General features: G+C 38.2%; 1 protein-coding gene across 5 annotated transcripts in view; it reads left to right on the plus strand.

Moving 5' to 3' along the window:
• Window positions 1-13,559, plus strand: part of DMD (dystrophin) — a 2,282,236-nt gene that overhangs the window by 1,796,914 nt on the left and 471,763 nt on the right. The gene's annotated exons all lie outside the window — the stretch shown is intronic.

Genomic DNA, 13,559 nt, shown 5'->3' on the forward strand with positions numbered 1-13,559 from the left:
AGGTCTTCACCACTCTATTGTCTGTGTCCCTTGGTTATGCATATATGTATATAAATTCTTTGGATAATCTCTTCCCATCTCACCCCTTCCCCCCTGAGATATGTCAGTCTGTTCCATGCTTCCTGCTTCTGGACCTATTTTGTTAATCAGTTTATTATGTTCATTAGATTTCACTTATAAGTGAGATCATATGATACTTGTCTTTCTCTGACCGGCTTATTTCACTCAGAATATTATTCTCCAGGTCCCTCCATGCTGTAGCAAAGGGTAAGATAGTATTCCATGGTGTAAATGTACCGTGGCTTTTTTTATCCATTCATCTACTGATGGGTACTTTGGCTATTTCCAGATCTTGACTATTGTAAATAGCACTGCTATGAACATAGGGGGGCATATATTCTTTCTGATTGGTGTTTCAGGGTTCTTAGGATATATTCCTAGAAGTGGGATCACTGGGTCAAAAGGGAGTTCCATATTTAAGTTTTTGAAGAAACTTAATACTGTTTTCCACAGTGGCTGTACCTGTCTGCATTGTGACCAACAGTGTGCTAGAGTTCCCAAAAAGCACTTGCTGTTTGTTACAAAGTATCAGTTTTTAAATTTATAGTTGTGAATTTAAATATTTTTTAAAATTTCAGTCTCAAGCACCAGTACTTATTGAATATGTTAATAACAATGTAGAAAATTGTCAGTGGTTATGGTTGAATTTATAGGTCTCCACCCATCCCATGCCCCATCCGCCAGACAGACAAGTTTTGTATCACTAGGTAAGACTCCTATTTCTTTCCAGGCAGAAATAATTTCAGAAAATAAAATCATTTTTGAAGTAGTGGGACAAAATATCCATCAAAAGGTGAATGATGCCAACCGGCATGGCTTAGTGGTTGAGCGTTAACCTATGAACCAGGAAGTCAAGGTTCAATTCCTAGTCAGGGCACATGCTGGGCTTGCAGGCTTGATCCCCACTGGGGGGCATGCAGGAGACAGCCAATCAATGTTTTTCTCTCATCATTAATGTTTCCATCTCTTTCTCCCTCTCCCTTCTTCCTTGAAATCAATAAAATATTTTTAAGATAAATGATAAACAAATAGTAGGATTTTCATACAATAGAATACTGCTTAGTAAAAAAAAAAAACATATTTTCAAAATATAAAGTCTTTCAAAATATTAATCTAAATGAAATAAACCAGCTTACAACCCCCCCCCCCCCAAGATACTGAACAATTCTGGTTTTATAATATAAAAGAGCAAGTTCATATATACTGACATAAAGTAGATCAATAATTGCCTAGGTACAGAAGGAGGAATAGATTAAACAGGGGTAAGAAAACTTAGAAAGAATGAAAATATTTATTCTCTTGGTTGTGGGGATGGTTTCATGGGCATATGCATATGTCCAGAATGGTCAAGTGGTACTCTTTCAATAAGTGCAGTTTCTTTTTCTTCAATTATATTCCAATAAAGTTATAAAAAAGGAAATTAAAATCATATTTCAAATTTTCAGACTCAGCATTTTGTAGTGTTCTAATTTATACCACCAACTTCTTTCTCTTGCTTCTTAATATATAAACATTGTACAAAAGGTATTTTATAGGTCATGTAATATGCCCAAGACTGGTTTCTAAATTTTATGGAATTATAAGGACTGCTCACTTTCCTTCTACCTTTTAAGATGAAACATGTTCAGAGCAGTTTTCATCTGGAAGTGCTGTATTTGGGTGATTTCACAGTTCCCCAACCCTGAGTTCAATATATGTTGGTGTATGAGCCGCAGTGGCTCTTGGCTAATGAAGAGCATCTCCTTTTGCTATGCTCAGTGTTAGAGAAATGGGGAAAGTCAGCTGAATTTAGAGGTTAAGTAAGAGACTCCAAGGCATACCTTTTGATAAGTCATAAATGATATCCTGTTTATTAAAGCACACCTTAAGACATCCATAAATCTCCTAATGAATGGTATTATACTTTTCCTTCAAAATAGTGAGAAAAGGTACTTCTGACTTTCTAAGTGAATAAAAATAATGAATCCTGATTACTAGATATGTTTAAAATGATCTGTGAAGCAAGTGGAAAAGCATCTAGTGCATGATAAGCATCTTATAGACATCAGGGGACGTGTTAATTTAAGGGTCTATTGTGGTTGTTTTTTTTAATAACCAGTGTAGATCAGGATGCAAGTAGTTATTACTTAATTTTAATTTGTCTTCTCTGTTTGTATTCACTTATTTAAAAATGCCAATTTGTGAATATTAAACTTGTAGGTTTTTCATAGCAATCTATTTTTTTTTTGGATATCCAATTTAGTTATAGAAAGTTATCACAAACTGAGCTCTATAGTCTGTCTCTGAGTACCAGGTGCCAAAATTTTGGTATAATCAGGTTACTCGCCCCTCCCATAAGTTACTAATACTTCCTCTTTTGAAATGCTCACATCATTGTTCAATGCCTGACTTCTTCACATAAAAGTAATAACCACAAACATAGGGACTACATCATTCTGTTTACCACTTTATCTCCAGTGCCTAGCACTATGACTAAGACATGTAAAGATGTTTACTCGATTTCATTCTTTACCTATTCATGCTGACAAAAAAATTTTCACAAGTATTCTGCAACCATTTGTGTAGATTCAAGCCAAATATGGCTTATAATAATATTGCAGATGATATCTCTGTTGTCCTACTCCCAATTCCTCCTCCTCCTGCAATGCTTAAGCTGATTGACAGTGGCCCCTACTACTTATAACATTGACCTTTTAGGGGGTGCACTTGTCACTGCATTTTATATGATAGCTTTATGATGTTGAAGACTATTTCCTGTGATCATGCTGTGTTCTCAGATGGCAAACATAGATTTATTTATGCCTGTGATCCAAGGCAGGAAGTTAACCTTGAAAATGAGTTAAAATTTGAAAGGTAGTAAATCATAGGTCTGGGATTTGTAATTTATCTCAGTAAGAAATCTAGAGACCAGATGTGAAGGAAGGGCTAGAAATAAAAAATAAATAAATAAAAATTGGTTCTGCTGCAACACTGATGTTAACTTGGAGCAAGTTTCCTTACTTTTCTGGACCTTAATTTTCTCACCTGGAAAATCAAAGGATTAACTAGATCAAGGAAGGCAAATAAGTGGATGTCCTCCACTTCTCCCTCATTTGCCCGTAGGAAATGTCACTAATCAATAAGTCTTGTAACAGAATACTACTCAAGACAATGATCCATGCAGCTACCACACACTAATGTAGTTAGCACATGGAGGAAACCTCTTTTTCATCCCTAGGATATGTAACCATTAAGATTCTCTACAGCTTTAGAACTATAATAGCCCTATTAAGTGCATTAAAATTCAAGAGTACAATAAGGAAGATGTGGTACATATATACAATGGAATACAATTCAGCCATAAGAAAACATGAAATACTGTCATTTGTGACAATATAAATGCATCTTGAGAATATAATGCTAAGCAAAATAAGTCAATCAGAGGAAGCTAAGAACCATTTGGTGTTACTCATATGTGGGATATAAAATGAAACTCATAGATGCAGGCAATAGTACAGTGGTTACCAGAGGGAAGGGGTTAGGTGGGGTAGTAAAAGGTAAAGGAGGCCAAATATATGGTGACGGAAGATTATTTTGACTTTGAGTGGTGGGCACACAATGCAATATACAGTTCATGTGTCATAGAAATGTACATTTGAAACCTATATGATCTTATTAACCAATGTCACAATTTTTATAATTTTATTGTGAAATTTTTTAGGTTAAGGAAGATGACTTATAGGCAAGATATAAGTCAGATATCTAATTTGGCCAATCAGATAGCATGTCCAAATGGTAGATTGGTACCACTTATTTAACTCTTTTACACAAGAGATGGAGTGTGTTTGAAGGAGATAGTGGGTGGTGAGACAGGAAAGGTGATACTAAGTTCAGGCTTGCATGTGTTGGGTTTGAGTTGCCCATGGAATGTATATGTCCAGGTAGCTGGGTGTGTGAGCTGTACCTATGGGAAAATTACTGAGCTAGAGATGTTTAATTGTATTTTGTACTTATACAGGTAATGCAAACCTTGCAAGAGTTTGAAATGGTTTAGGAAAATATTTGTATATAGAGAAGAAGAGAGTACCTAGGATTAAAACACCAACATTTCAGGGATAAACAGAGAAAAATAAACTTGCCATGGAGACAGGGAAGTTAACAATTCAGTAGGTAGGAGACAAACCAGATGTGTGCATTGTTACAGAATCCAAAGGAAGAGAAGCTTTCAAGAAAAGTAGCATTCAGAGTTGTCAGGTGCTATGAAAGAGACATCAAAGATAAGACCAAAATATATTCCATTAATTTAGCAAAAAGGAGGGTACTGATAACCTTGATGTGAGAAATTTCAGCATTGATTTTAGAGAATCCAGTAATTACTCAGTGGTAAATAAGGAAGCAAGATTGCAGTGGGTTGAGACATGATTGAGAATTGAGAAAATCAAGGAGCAAGAATAAACCAATTATTTCAAGCCTTATGGCTGTGATGGGAAAAGGGAAAGAACATAGCAACAGAAAATGGATGTAGGGGCAAGAAGAAAGGAATGGCCTTAAGACAAGAAGGATTTGAGTGTGTTTAAATGTCAGTGGAAAGGGGAGGTTGAGGATGCAAAAGAAATGAGGGCTCATTAGTGGCCTCAGATAGGAATGAAGGCACATCTATTGCAACTATAGAGGAGGAGGTGAAGGATAGTCATGGTTGCTGGTAGTTTTGTAAGTTTGGTGAAAGGATAAAATAGGGTCCTTCTACTGTATTTCTTTTCTTATTGAAGTGGAAGTTGTGGTTAAATGCAGTGTGATGGTAATGGTGTTAGAGTCTAAAATTCAAAGAAAGTGGCAATTTGAAATAGTTGTTCTGGGATATTAGAGAAAGTGTTGACTACAGAATCAGTGAGCAATGGCATTCTTTTTGTTTGCAGTTTTGTTTGCAGTTTTAGTAAGTACATCTCATTGCTGCTAAGTTTATGAAAACTGTTTCAGAATCTTCCTTGCACTTCTATTTCCATCTCTTTTCCTTCTTCTTTCCTCACCTCCCCAATTTAAGCCTTCCCTACCTTTTAAAATTAAGTGTACATCAACTGCCATGAACTCTGCTGATAAAAGATACTGCAAAATAAATTTTGATTTTGGTTTCTTGGCTTGTTTGTTATTATTAATCCTAGGCCAAAAAGCCACCATGCATAATATGATGGGTGCTGTAGTAATTTTAGGCCATGTGGCTAGTCCAAACATAATATAGGCCAAAAAAAAAGTCTGCCTTGAGATTTTAACTCCCAGGATATGTTTTCTACCTAATCAAGAGAACCTGGAGAGAACCTGGTAATTACTCAATCTCCCTTAAATGATTTTCTTTTCTGTGCAAACAGTTTTTTTCCTTTAGCTGAATTCTTAAGTGTTAAATTAAGAGAGATTCTCTCAGAAGGCGTATTCATCATGCCCTAGAATCTCCACTGTGTCAGAGTTGTCCAACTTTCACAGTGCTTTGTATTCAGAGTACCTGATTTAAGCCATGGTGTTTTCTTTTACAAGAGAAAACCTTAGCCCAGGCTATGACCGTGTGTGTCATGTTCATCTCTGGGCTTAGTATTTGTAGAATGGATGGATGAATAAATGGATAATGGCATATGATAATCCTATCATCATACTAGGGGAAACCAGGAGAACTTCTGTGACTTGGAAAATTGAAGGGAAATAGTGGTTAAAATAATCATACAGTAAACTAAACTGCTATTAAGAGAAACCAGCCAGTGTTTCTCAGTGGTTAAGCATCAACCTATGAACCAGGAGGTCATGGTTTGATTCCTAGGCAGGGCACATGCCCGGCTTGTGGACTCAGTCCCCAGTGGGGCGGTGGGTGGGTGCAAGAGGCAGCCAATCAATGATTCTGTCTCATCATTGATGCTTCTATCTTTTTCTCCATCTCCCTCTCTGAAATCAATAAAGATATATATTTTTTAAAAAAATAAGAGAGAAACAAGTGCTCCATTACTTAGTTACAGACCAAGATTTCCTAGCATCCATCACATTACAAGATTATCAACTCCTTGACTCTCATTATTAACCTTTTTGATGTTCTGAAGTTACTTGACTTTATTTCATAATTGATCAATTCATTAATCTATCTAATCATTTGTTCAATGACTCTTTACCAAAAACAAAAGCAGCTGCATACCAACTAGCAACCCAGAAGCTGGAGATACAGACGTAAGCAAGGCAGATATGGTTCCTGCCCTCAGGAGCAACCAGGCTAGCAGGAGGTTTCCATCCCAGTGTCTTCTCTCTGCTTTTCTTTTAAAGGAAAGGCCAATGTGTATAATTTGTCATGTCTCTTTAAATTTCAAAGATTAAGGATTTTAGATTTAAACCAGTTACTAATCCATGACTTATGAGTCGAAAGCCTGAATTTGTTGTTCATGTTCTTGGTTTTTTTTTTCTCCTTATGTCCCTGCTCTCCTTAAATATGAATAGAAATGTCTTGGAAGAAACTTTTGATTGGCATAAGAGCCCTGGGAAGCCATTGTTGTAAATGTAAACTCAGTATTAAATGTCAGGTATCAAATACATACGGGAATGAATTACTTCTCCGTAATGGAGAATTTAAAGTAAATTTCAAGAAAGTGAATTCTTTTCAATGGGTATGGCTGGCAGATGCAGAAACTTTGATCTTCTTGCTGAGATGAATATTGTGTACAGATGACACAGAATAGGTGTTGTAGCAACATTCACTTTCTCTCACTTTAAAAAAAAAATATTTCTTTCAAGAAGCTATTCCAGGATATTTCTCTTGACAGTGTCCTAGCTCTTATCTCTGTTACACACAGGCTCACAAAATGTTTTCTTTGAAGGGTATTTTGCTATTGGCCCTCTTTTTTATTTTCCTTCCCATAGTAAACAGAATAGAAGGTGTTTACTCCCCATGGTGAGAAGGCACCTGGGTACACACACACAGTGGTGTGAACCTCTGGCTTTTCTCTGCTCGCCTTTCCCTAAATGTAAGAAACAGGTGCAGTGATCAATTCACTGCCCTCAGCGCACCCCAGGCAGGAAGGAGACGCCATGTCACAGACCTTTTGTTACTTGCAGGGAATGAGGAAGAAGAAAGGCTACCTCAGCTGATAATGAGGAAACCTAAGGGCCCAGTCAGGACTTTATTACCCACTTGATGAATTGCTCTAGGTTTGTTCATCCTAATTTGCTCAGGACAGTCCCAGTTTATGCCTGTTGTTCTTAGCATAATTATTAATAGCACCACTATATACTCTCAAAAGTGTTTGTGTTTGGGCAATAAACTACTTATGTGGATCAAATAGTAGAAAACCTTGACCACTAGGAGATGGTCCACGCTTACCATGTCGATATCTCCTGATGTTAGAACCTGGTGCTTTTAAGAAATGCAGCTAAATTATTAAAAACTTCAGCTCAATTTATGAGGTACCTAGTATGTGCTCAGGGCTGTGTCCAGTACTGATAGCAGCGAGGCAAGCTCTGTTCTCCAGAGTTCATCTCACATGTGCAAGCCAGGCCTGAAAGCAAACTGTCCTCCTTAGTAACCCTTTGTTCCTCCCCATGTCTTTGCATATGAATCAAGTTTGTGATATTCCACTTCGGGGAATTTCTTTTTTGGGGGGGAGGGAAGCTTGAATGGTAGTGTATCATTCTTTAATTAATAGAATATCCTATTATGAAACTGTTGAATCAAATATTTTCCCTAGGCATCAAATGTGTCGTCAGTGAAAAGTTGACACCTAGATATGAGGAACAAGAGAAGGAAAATAATAGTGAGATTTTTGTAGAAGATGAAGACATAATGTTTAGATATTTTGTTGTTGTTGTTTTGTTAATCCTCACCAGAGGATATTTTTCCATTGTTTTGTTTTTTTTAATCCTCGCCCAAGGATATTTTATCTTTGATTTTTAGAGAGAATGGAAGAGAGAGAGAAAGAACAGAGAGAAATATCCATGTGAGAGAAACACATCGATTGGTTGCCCCCTGCATTCATCTTGACCATGGCCTGGGCCAGGGAGGAACCTGCAATGGAGGTATGTGCCCTTGACCAGAATTGAACCTGGGACCCTTTAGTTCACAGGCCGATGCTCTAACCAATGAACAACTGGCTAGAGCTTTTTAGGTATTTTCATGTGTTGCCACAATCTAAAGTATCTCGTAAAGTATTTTCTTTATAAATAAAACATCAGTTCAGAGGTACAAACCCCTTTGCCTTCCTGACTTCCTACTCTGCTTTAATAGGAGATCTCGTGTCTGTGACAAAGAGCATTGTTGCAAAAACCATAGAGTTTTTTGTTTGCAGATTTTCTAATGACTAAAGGAAGATACTACCAATACTAGAAACAAATAGAGAAACTGAGGGCCAATATAGCATTCACAGTTCAGTGCAGAAAAGAGAAACTACCCTAGATATGATAATCAGACAATATTTCATATAAAGGATTTGGTGCATACTCAATCTTTGGAAAGGCTGGAGGAACAGATTTTATACTTGGCTTCCAGGATAGACTTCTAAAGCCAGATAGAACAGATCCACTAGAGAACTACCAACTCTGAGGTACCACTGACAATGAACTCAAGGACAATCCTATACAACTGTGAACTAGGAATCAGAAAATTGATTTCTAGAGGCTACCATTTTTGTAGCTGCTGTTAGCAACTGCTTTCTTCCACCTAGGAAACTGAAAAATGGATTTGAGAACTATGTTTTGGGAAATCTCATACTTCTACAACTAAACTGCCAACATAAACAGCCAAAATGAGCAGGGAGATGGCCTCCACTTCCACCTTCCAAGTATCTCACAAGTGCATCTACTTGATGTATGGTTCCGGACTTGGCAAACAAAAATAATACATACAACTTACTTATACTTAAAAAAAATTGTTTATCTGAAATTCAAATTTAATAGGAACCCATATTTTATCTGATAACCCTAACTTATTAAAACCTTATTAATGTCCAGAATCCTATATACATAGAATCATGGAAAACACACATTTAAATTTCTAGCCTGTCCAACTAGAAGTCGGGTGATATGGAGGTTTGTGTAAGTCAATCCATAGTATTAACCAAAGTAGCTTTCCTACCACAAGTGGCTGAAACCTTTCTACCCTTGGCACTTTTTCTAGCATCTGAATATTTTCACTCTGCATTCTCATACTCTCTGAAATCCTAGCAGTTTGTGATTTATTTGGCTTAACTTAAATGTCAAAATCTCCCAGAATGTGAAAGTGGTCAGATTATGTTTTGGGATTATGGTTTTCAACAGGTAGGAGAGAAGGATTATGGGGGCATAAGGAAATGCAGGAGTAGAAAAGATTGGGCACCAGGAGGTGGAATGAGATAGGCAGGTGCCCAGTCAGATCTCCTTTGCTTACTGTTTGCATGGGGCACATTTAGTATTCAGGGAGGAAATACTACTTCCTTCCGTACTTCTTTTTGTTCCCCAAAAGATGCACACTTCCCAAATCACATAACCCAAAGTAATGCTATCAGAATGACATCCTTTACCCATGTTAAAGGTCAGATAGCTGTGTAAGTGTTGGCCCAAGACTTATCTGGCTATTGTCTCAGTGGAACTTTGACTTTTGGGTTCTTAACCATTGACTTGCAGATGACTTTTGGTTACAGGACTCTTTCTAAATTAGAAACTGCTTTACTTATTTCATGAGTGAAGATGTCAAAAGGAAGAATGCTGGATTTGCACCATGTTAATTAACGATTTAGTAAGGGGAAATGTCAGCCTAGAGCATGAAAAGAAATACTGCCTCTCAGAGTAGTCAAGGCTGATGAAAAGCAATCATGCAAGTACAATAGTGTTCTTCAGAAACACAGAAACTTTTTTGTTCCCCATTTTCCCTGGGATTCTCTCTTCTGAATTTAAAACAGTTGGGTAGTTCAAGTTTCAAGGCTACTGATTGTAACAGAAAATCAGTGGTAATTGGAAGCAGTGGGATGTTGGGAGAAGTAATAGAGGTAGCTGCTCTCCAAATGATCCTGCAGGACTTTTCATGGCAATGAAATCAAGCAGTGGAAGCTTGGCTGAGTGCAAGCAAACAGTCATACAGAGAATGGTGCTGTATCTTCAATCCTCTTATCTCTGGTTGTGAGTGGGAAGTAGGGCAATTAATTGGCAGAAAACTTTGTCCAATGGTTGATGAAGGTTATTTGGCTAAAAGAAGTTATTCTTAAATCAAACTTTCCATGCATTGTTTGCTGTGAAAGCAAACTGAAAAGAGCATAAGATCTTCAATAATGGAGGTGAACTTTGTAGATTAACTTAACTTGTGAGCTTTTATTTTTTTAAATATATTTTATTGATTTTTTACAGAGAGGAAGGGAGAGGGATAGAGAGTTAGAAACATCGATGAGAGAGAAACATGGATCAGCTACCTCCTGCACACCCCCCACTGGGTATGTGCCCGCAACCAAGGTACATGCCCTTGACCGGAATCAAACCTGGGACCCTTGAGTCCGCAGGCTGATGCTCTATCCACTGAGCCAAACTGGTCAGGGAAAGCTTTTATTTTTAACAAAGGAAGCCTGTAAATTGCTTTTATTTCAGAGATACAGTAGATCCATTTTCTCTTCACATGTGTATGTTATTTTTACTGGTATCTTACTTTTGCCTATGAAAATATCATTGCACTTAAAAGCTCAATAACTATTTGATGACAAATTCTCATCATCAGTAAGTTAAAGACCATGAAATTATTTTTACTAATTATATGTAATTTAATTTCACACACTTGATGATATTTTAAAACACAGGAGTTGTTTAGTAACTCCCCAAATCACAAGGATAAATTTCACTCTATAGACTGTTTGCCAAATGAAATGTTTCATTTAGGCACAGAAAAAAAAATAGTGGGATTCTCAATATTCTATATAATTCAGACACTATTTAGCATTTTTTTCTGTGAATATCATCATGGTATGTTTGAAAGAGAAGACAATGAATATATGGTGTTTAATGCTGGGGTCCAACCCCAGCAGGTCCAGGGGTCCCCAAAGGTGTAGACGGAGTTGGCAAAGAAGGAATGACACAGAGACAGTGTTCAGTTGATCAGCAGCCTAGCCAGGATCGCTAGCCAAGTTCTGGTCAGGATCTCCAGCGAAGTTCTGGTTAGGATCTCCAGCCAGGTTCTGTGTCCATGTTCTCTTGCTAGGTTCTCCAGCCAGGTTTTCCAGGTTCTCCAGCCAGGTTCTATAGCCATGTTCCCTCGCTAGGTTCTCCAGCCAGGTTCTGTAGCCATGTTCCCTCACTAGGTTCTCCAGCCAGGTTCTGTCCAGGTTCTCCAGCCAGGTTCAGTCACCAGGTTCTAGTCAGGTTCTCTTGCCATGTTCTATCCAGGTTCTGTAGCCAGGTTCTGTCTCTAGGTTCTTCAGCCAGGTTCTCTCGCTAGGTTCTGTCTCCAGGTTCTGTCCAGGATCTTTTGCCATGTTCTCTCCAGCGAAGTTCTTCTGTCTCTAGGTTCTGTGTCTAGTTTCTGTGTCCTGTTGTCTTGTTACATCTGTATTTATACCAGTTGATTCCAATCCTATCAATCTCTATTCCAAAGGTTAGGGCGTTTCTTATCTCCATTCCAGGGAGTAAAGATTATGTAGCTTAAGCATGATTGTTCCTAGTTAAAGTGATTAATTACCCGCCTGGCACTTAGTTAAGGGGTTTTATTTCCTCCCTAACTTCAGGGGAAAATCCCTACCTGGGGAAACAACCTTTTCCAGAGAGGTGACCTTGGTTAAAACACATAGTGCCAAGAAGGTGAGCAAACATATTAAGAACAGTATGCCATATATGCCAGGTCCCTTGAAACAGCAAGGATGGACCGGCTCCCGGCAGTTTAAAAGGCCCAAATCTTCAAAATGCTTCAGAACCTATTTCACTATGATTTTAGATCTAAAACAGGGATGGGCAAACTTTTTGACTCGAGGGCCACAATGGGTTCTTAAACTGGACCAGAGGGCCGAAACAAAAGCATGGATGGAGTGTTTGTGTGAACTAATATAAATTCAAAGTAAACATCATTACATAAAAGGGTACGGTCTTTTATTTCAATAGTTTTATTCATTTCAAACGGGCCGGATCCGGCCCGCGGGCCGTAGTTTGCCCACGGCTGATCTAAAATCTGGTCTTTTAAATGACTTGATTTGCCCTGAGTGTTAAAAAAAAAAAAAAAACAACAAAGAAAAAGAAAAATACCAGCCTGGCCAGTATTGCTCAGTGGTTGAGTGTGAACCCATGAACCAGGAGGTCACAGTTTGATTCTCGGTCAGAGCACATGCCTGGGTTGCAGGATCAATCCCCAGTGGGTGGTGGGCAGGAGGCAGCCTATCGATGATTCTCTCTCATCATTGATGCTTCTGTCTCCCTCTCCCTCTCCCTCTCCCTCTCCCTCTCCCTCTCCCTCTCCCTCTCCCTCTTTTTCCCTCTCCCTTCCTCTCTCTGAAATCAATAAAATAAAAAACACCACATGATTTCCTTATCATATAGGATTAGTTATCATTAAGTAAACCTGCAGCCCAGTGGAAAATCATTTCACATCACTTGGTAAATACCATGATTCAGGATACTCATTGATAGAGGATCTGGGTAGGCAAAATGTTTGGGGGTTGGGGAAATTTCAAAGCATAAAATCTTATATTAATTGTATGGTGAAGAATAGTTACTATTGAGGTTTCAGAAATGAACTGCCCAGTGAATACTTCCTTGCTGTCTCAGGCACCAAGCAGTTTTCCAGGAGCAAACATTCATCTGTTCAGGGAGCTATAACCTGTAGTTTCTACTTTTGTAGCAATTGCACCTAAAACCTTGAGAATAGGCCCTGGGATTTATGGAGATCCACTTCTCAGGGCAAGCAGTCCCTTTCAGCTTTCACCTGTCAGTGTGTCAGTGTTCGCCTTAGGATTGAAGGAGTTACTTGCAGGCTCCAAAGTCGAAGATATAGAATGAATGGAGAAGGGTGCAAAATTCTGACTCATATTTATGGAATTCTCTGTCTAATAGAGAAGCTTTTTATCTTAATTTTCCTAATCTAGCCATTAGCATGAAACAAGGACATGTAATCTTACCAGAGTGAAATTGGGGTCATGCCATAGACTAGCTGAATGAGCACTCTATGGCATGATGATGTATGGCCACTGCACAACAATGCCTTTACCACATCAAATATGCCCTTTAATTACATTTTAAATCTCATTTGAAGAGATTTTATCATTATGGAAATTGCTCTGTAAATGTGCCCATGACAAGACCCAATGAAAGTTTGCTGAGAAGAATTGTGGACAGAGATGGATCAGCACTGAAAACATTAGCATCAGATGGAGTTTTCCTGGCTTTAGGCAAAGCAGCCTGTGCAATAACAGAAAATCATCATCGACTCAGAGGTGTATTTTGCCCAGGTTATTATAGGATGTTTGGCCTTTACCACTATTGCAACCAGACAATCAATGGGTCCAGGCTGCCAGTCACTACTTGAACCAATTCAGCAGAGACAGGGTTGCTGCTCATATTGG

This window comes from Myotis daubentonii, chromosome X (genome assembly GCF_963259705.1).
Source record: "Myotis daubentonii chromosome X, mMyoDau2.1, whole genome shotgun sequence".
Taxonomy (NCBI): domain Eukaryota; kingdom Metazoa; phylum Chordata; class Mammalia; order Chiroptera; family Vespertilionidae; genus Myotis; species Myotis daubentonii.